Below are 8991 nucleotides of genomic sequence, written 5' to 3' on the forward strand. Positions count from 1 at the left end.
TTCTAATGAATAATGGTTGTGCGGGAGAGAAAAGTTAAGAGTCACTATGTGACGATTGCTAATGTGTGACATTTCCCTCTACTCCCGGAAATGGAGACAAATTCCAGTTACCGTATTTATCGGCGTATAACACGCACAGGCGTATAACACGCACATTCATTTTAAGAGGGAAGTTTCAGGAAAAAAAACTACATTTTAAATAAGTGCCCATCTGCAGCCTGACCATTGCCATCAATGCAGCTTGATCAATGCCCATCTGCAGCCTCACAAGTGCCATCAATGCAGCCTCACCATTGTCATCGATGCAGCAAACTCACCATTGCCATCAATGCAGCAGCCTCACCATTGTCATCAATGCAGCAGCCTCACCATTGCCATCAATGCAGCAGCCTCACCATTGCCATCAATGCAGCAGCCTCACCATTGCCTTCAGTGCAGCAGCCTCACCATTGCCTTCAATGCAGCCTGAGAGGGTTTGAGACCCTTACTTTTTAATATCTTTATAAACAATATAGGGTCTGGGTAGGGATGAGCCGAACACCCCCTGGTTCGGTTCGCACCAGAACCTGCGAACGGACCGAAAATTCGCACGAACGTTAGAACCCCATTGACGTCTGTGGGACTCGAACGTTCGAAATAAAAAGTGCTCATTTTAAAGGCTAATTTGCATGGTATTGTCCTAAAAAGGGTTTGGGGACCCGGGTCCTGCCCCAAGGGACATGTATCAATGCAAAAAAAAGTTTTAAAAACGTCCGTTTTTCGGGAGCAGTGATTTTAATGATGCTTAAAGTAAAAAAAAAAAAAAAAAAAAAAAAAAAGTGAAATATTCCTTTAAATATCGTACCTGGGGGTTGTCTATAGTATGCCTGTAAAGTGGTGCGTGTTTCCCGTGCACAAAATTACATTTTTAAAGGAAAAAAAGTCATTTAAAACTGCTTGTGGCTTTATTTGTAATGTTGGGTCCTGGCAATATGGATGAAAATTAGTGAGACAAACGACATGGGTACCCCCCAGTCCATTACCAGGCACTTTGGGTCTTGTATGGAAATTAAGGGGAACCCCGCATCCAAATTAAAAAAAAGGAAAGGCGTGGGGCCCCAAGGCCCTATATACTCTGAACAGCAGTATACAGGCGGTGCAAACAAGACAGGGACTGTAGGTTTGTTGTTAAGTAGAATCTGTTTGTAATTTTGAACTGGTACACTTTAGTGTAGCTCCAGCCTGTTTTTAAGCTTTTTGGAAAACATAGGGAACGGTTATCACCCCCTGTGACATTTGATTTGCTGTCTATGCTCCTCTTCAGAAGATTTCACCTCACTTTTTGTTCCAATAACAAATGTTTTTTGAAAATTTGGGGTTTTTAGTGAAACAAGGATTGGTGATAAAGCATCAGTGGAAAGGAGAAAAGTTTTTCCCATATTAACTTATACAGGAGAGAATTTCCCTTCCTATGGGGTAGATTTTATCTCACTTCCTGTTGTCTCCTTCCGTTTGCAAGTAGGAGTCGTTTGTAAGTTGGATGTTTGAAAGTAGGGGCCTGCCCTATATACTCAGCAGAAATTTGGGCCTTAGGTGTTGTTGTGGCCTCAACATTGTAAGCCCTCACAGGGCCCTGCTGTGAAATATTAGATCAAGAATTGTAATTACATGCCCCTGTTGAACAGGGCCAGAAAAATTGGGCCTTTGGTTATAGTAGTGCTGGTGCCACAACACTAAGTCCTCACAGTTACTCTTGGTGGGCGCTGGAACGGGCCCTGCTGTGAAATATTAGATCAAAAATTCTATTTACATGCCCCTGTTAAACAGGGCCAGAAAAATTGGGCCTTTGGTGGTGGTGCTGGTGGCACAACACAGGGGCTGAAAAATTGGGCCTTAGGCACTGGTGCCACAACACTGCAACCCTTCACAGATACTCTAGTTGGAACGCAGGAACGAGCCCTGCTGCAAAGTATTGCATCAAAAAGGAGCTGAAAAATTGGGCCTTTGGTGGTGCGGGTGGCACAACACTGTAATGCCGCGTACACACGAGCGGACTTTATGGCAGACTTTGCCCGGCGGACAGGATTTCGTCGGACAATTCGATCGTGTGTGGGCTCCAGTGGACTTTGTTTTCTCAAAAGTTGGACGGACTTAGATTTGAAACATGTTTTAAATCTATCCGTCGAACTCGAGTCCAGTCGAAAAGTCCGCTCGCCTGTATGCTAGTTCGACGGACAAAAAGCCACGCTAGGGCAGCTATTGGCTACTGGCTATGAACTTCCTTGTTTTAGTCCGGTCGTACGTCATCACGTACGAATTCGACGGACTTTGGTGGATTGTGTGTAGGCAAGTCCGTTCATTCAGAAAATCCGTCATAAAGTCTGTCGAAAAGTCCGCCGGGCAAAGTCTGCCATAAAGTCCGCTCGTGTGTACGTGGCATAAGTCCTCACAGATAATCTTGGTGGGCACAGAAACGAGCACTGCTGTGAAATATTCAATCAAGAATTGTAATTACATGCCCCTGTTGAACAGGGCCAGAAAAATTGGACCTTTGGTGGTGGTGGTGGTGCTAGTGGCACAACACTAAGTCCTCACAGTTAATCTTGGTGGGCGCAGAAAGGGGCCCTACTGGGAAATATTAGATCAAGAATTTTAATTACATGCCCCTGTTGAACAGGGCCAGAAAAATTGGGCCTTTGGTGGTGGTGCTGGTGCCACAACACTGCAACCCCTCACAGATACTCTAGTTGGAACGCAGGAACAAGCCCTGCTGCAAAGTATTGCATCAAAAATTGTAATTACACGCCCCTGTTAAACAGGGGCTGAAAAATTGGGCCTTAGGCACTGGTGGCGGCGCCCAGAACCAAAAATGTTCTTACAAGCATAATCATTGAGGAGGAAGAGGATAATTACTCAGGATAGTCACTCAGCATAGGCAGTCTTTGAAGGGATCTGAGATTTCAAAAAAAATTATTCGGTTACATCAGCATCAGGTGCTTGGTAGCTGGTGGTGATCCAAGACTGATTCATTTTTATGAAGTGCAGTCGATCGACCGAGTCGGTGGACAGACGCACCCTGTGATCGGTTACAAAGCCTCCAGCAGCACTGAATGTGCGTTCTGAAAGAACGCTGGATGCAGGATAGGCCAGTAGCTCAATTGCATACTGTGCAAGCTCTGGCCAGTGATCCATCCTCAAGACCCAGTAACCCAGAGGATTTTCGGTGGGAAAGGTGTCCAAGTCAGATCTTGCCCCTAGGTATTCCTGCACCATGTAAAACAGACGCTGACGATGGTTGCTGGAACCGATCATACCTTGGGGCTGCGGACTAAAAAATTGTCTGAACGCATCGGTCAGACGGCCACCTTCTCCACCGCTCCTTCTTTGACTGACCGAAGCCTCAGCAACACGTTGTCCAGAAACAGGAGTTTGTAACCTCCCAGTCTCTGGGAACGCGTTGAACAGACCTTTCTGCAAGGCCTCCCGAAGATGTTTCATCCTCTGCGACAGCAAGATAAGATCCGCAACCTTACCCTTGTAACGTGGATCAAGGAGGGTTGCCAGCCAGTATTGGTCCTTCTCCTTTATACCACGAATACGAGGATCCTTACGCAGGCTTTGCAGGATCAGGGAGGCCATGCAGCGTAGGTTTGCTGAGGCATTCGGTCCGGAGTCCTCAGGGTCACTAAGGACGACATGGTCCGCAGCCACCTCCTCCCAGCCACGTACAAGTCCATGTGTTTCTTGGGACTGATCCCTTAAAGACTGCTGCAGATGCTGAGTGCCAGGCTACACCTCCATACTGACACAATCCTCCTCCTCCTCCTCTTCCTGTGTAATCGGCGGGCACGCAGGAACACTGTCTGGATAAAGGGGGCCTTGAGAGCTAAGGAAGTCCTCTTCTTCCTGCCTCTGTTCTGCCTCAAGTGCCCTGTCCATTATTCCATTATTCCACGCAGCGTGTGCTCCAACAAGTGGACAAGGGGGACAGTGTCACTGATGCATGCACTGTCACTGCTCACCATCCTCGTGGCCTCCTCAAATGGTGACAGGACAGTGCATGCATCCCTAATCATGGCCCACTGGCATGGGGAAAAAAAACAAGCTCCCCTGACCCTGTCCTGGTGCCATAGTCGCACAGGTACTCATTGATGGCCCTCTGCTGCACAGCAGCCGCTGCAGCATGGCCAACGTTGAGTTCCACCTGGTGGGCATGTCACAGATTAGGCGGTTCTTGGGCAGGTTAAATTCCTTTTGGAGGTCTGCCAGCCGAGCACTGGCATTATATGACCGGCAGAAATGCACACAGACTTTCCTGGCCTACCTCATCTTGTAAGCCGGGGTACCTACCCAAGAACCGCTGCACCACCAAGTTGAGGACATGAGCCAAACAGGGCACATGGGTCAGTTGTCCCTGTAGGAGAGGAGGTTGGTGCCATTGTCGCAAACCACCATTCCTGCCTTAAGTTGGCGTGGCATCAACCACCTCTGAACCTGCCCCTGCAGAGCTGACAGAACCTCTGCCCCAGTGTGGCTCCTGCCCCACAAGCACACCAGCTCAAGCACCGCATGGCATCTTTTGGCCTGCGTACTTGCGTAGCCCCTTGAAAGCCTACGGAGCACCGCTGGTTCCGAGGACAAAGCACAGGAAGAGGCCATGGAGGAAGAAGAAGAAGAGGGGGTGGAGGAGAGAGGTGTGTCACAATCATTAGTAGTGGCATTTTGGAGGCGTGGTGGCAAAACAACCTCTAACACTACTGCACCTTGTCCTGCATCCTTCCCAGCTTCCAGCAGAGTCACCCAATGCGCGTTGAAACTTAGGTAACTTCCCTGGCCATGCCTGCTGGACCAAGAGTCAGCGGTAATATTCACCTTACCGCTGACTGCCCTGTCCAGCGAGGCATGGACATTGCCTTCCACATGCCGGTAGAGAGCCGGAATCGCCTTCCGTGAGAAAAAGTGGCGTTTGGGTACCTGCCACTGAGGAACCGCACATTCCACAAACTCACGGAAGGGGGCAGAGTCTACCAACTGAAAAGGTAGCAGTTGAAGTGCTAGCAATTTTGCCAAGCTAGCATTCAACCGCTGGGCATGTGGATGGCTGGGAGCAAACTTCTTTCGGCGGTGCAGCAGCTGGGGCAGGGAAATTTGCCTGGTACAATCTGACGTCGGTGTACCGAAAGCAGATTGCCCACAAGTACTTGGCTGTGACACACCTAATTATACACCTTCATTCCTCTCAGTGCAGGTCTCAGAGAGGACTGAAGGTATAGTGGGGTTGGGGATCTCAGCTGATGGGGAGCAAGGAGAGGTCCTCTTTGTTCTTTGGTGTGGGTCTTTTAGATACGCTTGCCAACGAACTGCATGGCAGGTCAACATATGTCTGGTCAAGCATGTGGTGCCCAAGCGGGAGATGTTTCGGCCATGTGAGATACGCTTGAGACATATGTTGCAAATAGCAGCGGTGCGATCTGATGCACTTGTCTCAAAAAAGGCCCACACAAAGAACTTTTGGAATAACGCGCAGAGACAGCAGCGCCCTGCACATGCGGAGCCTTGGGGTGTGATGCAGTCAGTGTGCTGCCCTTAGGCTGGCCCCTGGAGGGCATCCTGCCTCTTTGGTGATGTGCCTCCTCCTCCTCTCTCCTATCAGGCACCCACGTTGATTCAGTGACCTCATCATCCCCTCCCTCCTCATCACTGGAGCAAACCTGGCAGTATGCTGCAGCAGGGGGAGCATGACTGTCAGATTGCTGTCCTTCTTGGGCACCCCCTCTGTCCGTGCTCACGTTACTGCCTTCATCTAGCTCAGTATCATCATCAGAGCCTTCTAAACGCTGGGCATCCTCCTGGAGCATGTACCCAACACTGTGGTCAAACAGTTCGAGGGACTCCTCAGGAGGACATGGTGGGGCTAGGGAAGGAGTCACTGATGCCATTGAGCCGAGGGAAGAGGCCGCGTTGGCAGCTGCTTTGCCAGACAAAGTACCCTGAGCATGGGTGAGAGAGGATGAGGAGGATGAGGACGGCTTGGTCATCCACTCGACCAAGTCTTACGCATGTTGCGGCTCAACACGGCCAGCTGCCGAAAAAAAGGCCAAGCGTGTCCCACGGCCACGTGCTGATGAGGATGCACCATCTCCACGACCAGCACTGTTGCCTCTAGACACAGAGCCTGCTTGCCCTCTTTTATTGGCTTGTGACTGTCTGCCTCTCCTTGTTGGCCTTCCAGACATACTAATGGCCTGTAGTTGCACTAAGCTGGGATATATATATATATCTATATATATATCTATAGATCTATAGATTATATATATCTATATATATAGATATATATAGAGATATATATATATATATATATATATATATATATATATATATATATATATATATATTCACACATACTGATACTGCAGCTAGCAAAATCAACTGCCTGCCTGTAGTATGAGAACACCACCAACCTTCTACAGGTAGCTTTAGCTGAACACTGTGCAGAGGTCGCACAACACTAACTTGTAGTTTTAGCTGAACACTGTGAGGAGGATGCACTACACTAACTTGTGGCTTTAGCTGAACACTGTGCAGAGGTCACACTACACTAACTTGTAGTTTTAGCTGAACACTGAGGAGGACGCACTACACTAACTTGTGGCTTTAGCTGAACACTGTGCAGAGGTCACACTACACTAACTTGTGGCTTTAGCTGAACACTGTGAGGAGGATGCACTAACCTAACTTGTAGCTTTAGCTGAACACTGTGCAGAGGTCACACTACACTAACTTGTGGCTTTAGCTGAACACTGTGAGGAGGATGCACTAACCTAACTTGTAGTTTTAGCTGAACACTGTGAGGAGGACGCACTACCCTAACTTGTAGCTTTAGCTGAACACTGTGCACTACACTAACTTGTAGTTTTAGCTGAACACTGTGCAGAGGTCACACTACACTAACTTGTGGCTTTAGCTGAACACTGTGAGGAGGATGCACTAACCTAACTTGTAGTTTTAGCTGAACACTGTGAGGAGGACGCACTACCCTAACTTGTAGCTTTAGCTGAACACTGTGCACTACACTAACTTGTAGTTTTAGCTGAACACTGTGCAGAGGTCACACTAAACTAACTTATAGCTTTAACAGAACACTGTGAGGAGGACGCACTACACTAACTGTAAATAGTATAGCTGCCTGACTGTGGTACTAATAGGATCAAAAGAACACCAGCAATTTTCTTCAGGTAGCTGTAAATACTGTAACAAGACAAGCCTGCCTGTCAGTAGCAAGATAACAGGAACGGATCTAGCTAAACTGAATACAGTGTATAATATATATATATATATATATATATATATATATATATATATATATATATATATATATATATATATATATATATATATATATACACACACACACATATATATGTAACAACACCCCGAGTATGAATGGGGCTAAAGTCGTTTAGGACATTCCATACCCAAACACAAAGACAGCTACCGAACACTTCAATCAGCCGAACAAGGAACCCATACAAAAAATCCACCCCAAAAACGAGACTAGGCTCTGTCTTCAGGTTTCAAGCAGGAATCAACTCATTCATTATAACACATGGACACAACACATAAAATAACTCAGAGACTTTTTCCCCCCACCCTTGGAAAAGAGGGCGGGTTAAACTGTCCAATGACAATGGACACACAGGTCAGGTGTGTTTAACGTCTCATCAGTACACAGTGTTAGCAGGGAGAGCTGTTGGAAGAATCCCCCCTCCCTCCAATGCAATACACATCCTGCGATCCAAGGCAGACAAATATAATAGAACATTGGAATACAGCCCCACCCACAGCAAACAGTACACAACACAATGAGACAGCACACATTATATATACACACATATACAGCATTGAGTCTCTGACTAGTACAGATCATAGTGGGGTTCTCATTCACCCTGTGCCCCTATTAGTGACTCCCATCACAATGGCATATCCAGGGTCCCCAGTGTCTGTGTTTCTTGGGGGACATGGACCTGAATCTAAAGTAACGCCACCTTTAGGGTCCCCAGGCATACAGCTCACAAAGAGCACTGTCCCCCCAAATGCCAGGGCCCACAATCGGTTTGCAGGAGGCTGGCATTCAGTCCCCTCCAAAAGCCTCTTTTCCGGCTAGGTCTGTCACAAAAAAAAAAAAATTATATATATATATATAATATATATATAATAAATAACCAAAAGTATTGGGGCGCCTGCCTTTTCACGCACATGAACTTTAATGGCATCCCAGTCTTAGTCCGTAGGGTTCAATATTGAGTTGGCCCACCCTTTGCAGCTGTAACAGCTACACCTCTTCTGGGAAGGCTGTCCACAAGGTTTAGGAGTGTTTCTATGGGAATGTTTGACCATTCTTCCAGAAGTCCATTTGTGAGGTCAGGCACTGATCTGGACGCGAAGGCCTGGCTCGCCATCTCCCCTCTAATCCACTTTGCAATAATGGATATACCATTTATAATTGCTATACAATCCATTTGGTGATCTAAGACTATATTAAACCCAAAAGCAAACATTATATTGCAACTCACCAATTCTTAAGCCTCGTACACACGGTTCTATTTCAAGAACAGTCAAAAATGTCCCTCTCTAGATGTGCAAAGCTGGTAGAGACATCCCCAAAAAGACTTGCAGCTGTAATTGCAGAGAAAGGTGGTTCTACAAAGTATTGACTCAGAGGGGCTGAATACAAATGTACACAACACTTTTCACATATTTATTTGTAAAACATTTTGAAAATCATTTATCATTTTCCTTCCACTTCACAATTATGTGCCACTTTGTGTTGGTCTATCACATAAAATACCAATAAAATACATTTACATTTTTGGTTGTAACATGACAAAAAGTGGAACATTTCAAGGGGTATGAATACTTTAAGACACTGTATTAGCCTCTTTTCCCAGTCTCAGTGCTGCTGATCTCCTCCAGCCTCTTTGAAGCCCCTTCCTGTCTACATGTACGTGCTTC

General features: G+C 46.7%; 1 protein-coding gene across 1 annotated transcript in view; it reads right to left on the reverse strand.

The window, feature by feature from the left end:
- IGLON5 (IgLON family member 5) overlaps nucleotides 1-8991 on the reverse strand; it is an 859278-nt gene that overhangs the window by 164953 nt on the left and 685334 nt on the right. The gene's annotated exons all lie outside the window — the stretch shown is intronic.

Source organism: Aquarana catesbeiana, linkage group LG10 (genome assembly GCF_042186555.1).
Source record: "Aquarana catesbeiana isolate 2022-GZ linkage group LG10, ASM4218655v1, whole genome shotgun sequence".
Taxonomy (NCBI): Eukaryota; Metazoa; Chordata; class Amphibia; order Anura; family Ranidae; genus Aquarana; species Aquarana catesbeiana.